At 46.8% G+C, this 4,272-nt stretch overlaps 1 pseudogene; it reads left to right on the top strand.

The window, feature by feature from the left end:
- Positions 1 to 1,259: 1,259 nt before the first annotated feature.
- On the top strand, positions 1,260 to 1,376 carry LOC126107172 (5S ribosomal RNA; annotated as a pseudogene).
- The last annotated feature ends 2,896 nt before the right edge of the window (positions 1,377 to 4,272 follow it).

Below are 4,272 nucleotides of genomic sequence, written 5' to 3'. Positions count from 1 at the left end.
AGTGTAGAGTGCATGGAGCTTGTTGACTGAACGAAAATTTTCTGATGACAGTAGTGAGACACAAAACGGAGAAACCGTTACAAAAATAGTGTTTTTCCGTTTTAGCTGTGCTTTTCCTGTTCTCTAGTTGCCATAGGAATACAGCAAAGTGAAACCTAGCTGTGGCGGCTGTCGCTTAAGTAAAAGGGTTTTCTCCCTCCCACGGTTAGCTCTGCTTCCATTTTTCACGTCCCACCTCATCAACAAATTTTTTGCAGTCGCTCGTTAGCAGGCAAAAGTTTTTCGCAGTTTCCTGCGCCTCCCTATATCGTCGTTACCTCCAGCGCTTCTCGCTAAAGAAGTTTGCTCTTCAGTCTTGATTTCGAAAGAAAGGGTCGTAACTTGAGTGACGAATTCTTCTGAAGCCGATGCTATTTTTCTTCCGCCGAGAGAAAAGCAAGCAGCGCCGAGCGTTGTGATAAATGCGTACAGAAGACCACGACATCGGCAGGCCGTCTGTTGTGGTGGCTGCGATCTTTACAGGCAGTCTGCTGGGGTGAAGGAAAGCGTTGTTCCCACAACACCTGTCATTTGATCCAGTCATCGTCGTTTGGTTTTTCCACGCCACCCCAATTCGTTCCAGGCAGATGCTGGCACGGTACCTAAACATGGGCCACGGCCAGCAGATTCCGTATTTCTTGCCCACTGTCATTATATTGAAACTGACTCCCTATAAGCGAGTCACGAGTGTTATGTTTACCTGTGGCTCAGGAATTTTGGCACTTTGCTAGTGGCCACCGTCTCATGGACAGGACAGAGGTTAAGAGACATGCTTTCAGGTGTAGCCTGTTAACAGAAATGAGCAATTAAAAACAAAGCAGTGAGAAATAGAAAAAATTAGAAAGACTCATTCTTTATTTTCTTCTTTTCTTTTTAGGGTTCTGTACCTAAATCTGTAAAAACAAAACCCTTATATGGTCACTTTGTTGTACGAATATGTATCTATCCTCTTTCTCAGGAACGGGTGGACCTTTCAGATTGAAATTTACGTCATATGCTGAGTTCTATGGTTTCTTGGCGGTGCAGAAAATTGAAGCTTCAAGGTCAACGGCACGGCCCCTCCCGCCGAGGTTCGAGTCCTCCCTCGGGCATGGGTGCGTGTGTCCTGTTCTTAGCAAAAGTTAGTTTAAGTAGGGTGTAAGTCTAGGGACCGATGACCTCAGGTCACTTAGGAATTCACGCACATTTTGAACATTTTTTTCTGAGTCAACTCAATCAGAGGCAACGGCCTTGCTGCAGTGGATGCACCGGTTCCCGTGAGATCACCGAAGTTAAGCGCTGTCGGGCGTGGCCGGCACTTGGATGGGTGACCATCCAGCCTCCATGCGCTGTTGCCATTTTTCGGGGTGCACTCAGCCTCGTGATGCCAACTGAGGAGCTACTCGACCGAATAGTAGTGGCTTCGGTCAAGAATACCATCATAACGACCGGGAGAGAGGTGTGCTGACGCCACGCCCCTCCTATTTCCATCCTCCTCTGAGGATGACACGGCGGTCGGATGGTCCTGGTAGGCCACTCGTGGCGTGAAGACGGAGTGCAACTCAATCAGAAGATACGGCCACATACGTCACATGTTTTAGTACTCGCAAACTCACTCACCAAAGCTTAGAGCATACATCCCGTTGGCCTAGAATCACGAAATGTGGCAAAAAGCGTCGTTTCACAGTACAGTCTAAAGAAGAACTCCGAAAATTGTAAGTTTGTAATTGTAACACCCACATTTTTTTGTCGTGTCTTGTGTGATGACAATTCTTCCGTCTGTTAAGGGCTCCTTTTTATCAGGAACGGGTAGACGTGTCAAGTTGAAATTAGTGCCACATACTGAGGTTTATAGTCCGTTGGCGGTGTAATAAAATTTAGGTACTGTGTCAATGCAACCAAAAGATACGGCCATGTGGGTCACATGATTTGATACTAGAAAACTCAGTCCCCAAAACCTGCAGGGCACGTCCCGTTGACCTATAATCACGAATTTGGCAAGCAGCAAGGTTCCACAGTACAAGTAAATGAAAAAATCCGATAATTATTGATCTGTAATTATATCACATGAAAAAAGTATTTCTTTCGTAATTTGTTATCCGACGTAAAACCTGATATTAAAGCAATCCGTAGTTCTCCATGCAAGCTGAGTGGTCGCAATGGTAAAAGTCAAACATCAGGCAAGGAATGACTTTATTGATCTTGTGACGGGCGTTTCGGAATTTATCCATCGTCCGATATCCAAGAGCGATTACTGCACGTAGATACGACGTTCCAAATTGTATTTGAAACAAACATTCGCAGTCTAGTCTGAAGATAGATAAATGCCAGAACGGGTCATGTGACCAAGATAGTCATTCTTTGCCTGATGTTTGACTTTTACTATTGCGACCTAGTCAGCCTGAGTGGAGAACTACTGATTGCTTTAATAATGGCCGCCTGCGCCCTGCATAACTTTATGTAACATTTATATTGTTGAAAGTAAAACATTCTCGAATACCTCGTAATCCGTGGGACTGATACCTTGCCAGCATCAGTGTCGAAAACGTGCAAAAATGGTCGACATTCTCGGTTACCTGAATGGGTGAACTGTCTGTAAACACGATTAAATTTGAAACTTCCTGGCAGATTAAAACTGTGTGCCGGACCGAGACTCGAACTCGGGATCTTTGCCTTTCGCGGGCTAGTGCTCTACCAACGGAGCTACCCAAGCACGACTCGCGCCCCGTCCTCACAGCTTTAATTTCGCCAGTACCTCGTCTCTTACATTCCAGACTTCACAGAAGCACTCCTGCAAACCTGCAGAAGGCAAAGGTGCCGAGTTCGAGTCTCGGCCCGGCACACAGTTTTAATCTGCCAGGAAGTTTCATATCAGCGCACACTCCACTGCAGAATGAAAATCTCATTCTGGAAACATCCACTAGGCTGTGGCTAAGACCCGTCTCCGCAATATCCTTTCTTTCAGGAGTGCTAGTTCTGCAGGGTTCGCAGGAGAGCTTCTGTAAAGTTTGAAAGGTAGGAGACGAGGTACTGGCAGAAGTAAAGCTGTGAGGACGGGGCGTGAGTCGTGCTTGGGTAGCTCAGTTGGTAGAGCACTTGCCCGCGAAAGGCAAAGGTCCCGAGTTCGAGTCTCGGGCCGGCACACAGTTTTACTCTGCCAGGAAGTTTCGTGTCAGCGCACACTCCGCTGCAGAGTGAAAATCTCATTCTACGATTAAATATGTACGAATCCTACTGGCACCTGGACAATTATTATTGCCGGCCGGGGTGGCCGAGCGGTTCAAGGGCTTCAGTCCGGAACCGCGCGACTGCTACGGTCGCAGGTTCGAATCCTGCCTCGGGCATGGATGTGTGTGATGTCCTTAGGTTAGTTAGGTTTAAGTAGTTCTAAGTTCTAGGGGACTGATGACCACAGATGTGAAGTCCCATACTGCTCAGAGCCATTTGAACCATTTCTAATGTTCAACCACGTGGTCGGCTCCCCACGGACGAAAGATACATAAAGCAAGGAAAATTTACGAGAAGGCAAAGCTATTAATATTTAGAAAAATGAAAGCTTATACAGGCACAGTTGAAGGCAAACAGACATTCATACAGAAGTGAGGGCTCACTTCTTATCGACACCTTTGTGTGGAGCTCTTCCTGTGGATCCAAGTCTGCTATAGAAATTTACCAAAAGAAAAATCTGCCAAAGTTTTGCATTCCTTCCTGCCGCAAGGAAAAGAAATCTTTCAGAGTTGAAAAGAGAGACCCAAAGCTAACAGCTCTCCCCTCACCAAGTAACAACGCGCCACGCGGTCAGTCTAACTCACCCTTCTTCGACTGGAGCACAGCTGTGGACGCTTCCCGTACCGGCGGCAGACTGCCTCCCTTTTTCTTCTCCAGCCTCTTCCACGCTCTGCGTGGCCCGGAAAACCCAAAGATGCCATTTCCGCCACCAACCTAACGCAGGTGGATTTCTCACAAGTAGCGCAAACCTCTATGCCTACTTGACCACTACGAGAGTTGGCTATTCTGTACGACTGCTGCTGGATCTGTATGTCTATCGCAGACTTTCTGCAGCAGACTACGCCACCGTCTAGCAACGTAACACACAACCACATTCATTCAATCACACCACTATGAGAGTTATGAGAAAAGACAAACAAGGAAAAGAGAGATAAATGCTAGTGAAAATGGGCTACCGGACTAATGAAAGGCGGCTACAGGACCCTTTCAAGATTTAGGGAAATGACGGAAAACGTACATCAGGAT

Source organism: Schistocerca cancellata, chromosome 10 (genome assembly GCF_023864275.1).
Source record: "Schistocerca cancellata isolate TAMUIC-IGC-003103 chromosome 10, iqSchCanc2.1, whole genome shotgun sequence".
Classification (NCBI taxonomy): domain Eukaryota; kingdom Metazoa; phylum Arthropoda; class Insecta; order Orthoptera; family Acrididae; genus Schistocerca; species Schistocerca cancellata.
Note: the sequence above shows the minus strand (reverse complement) of the source record. Positions and strands in the feature narration are given on the sequence as shown.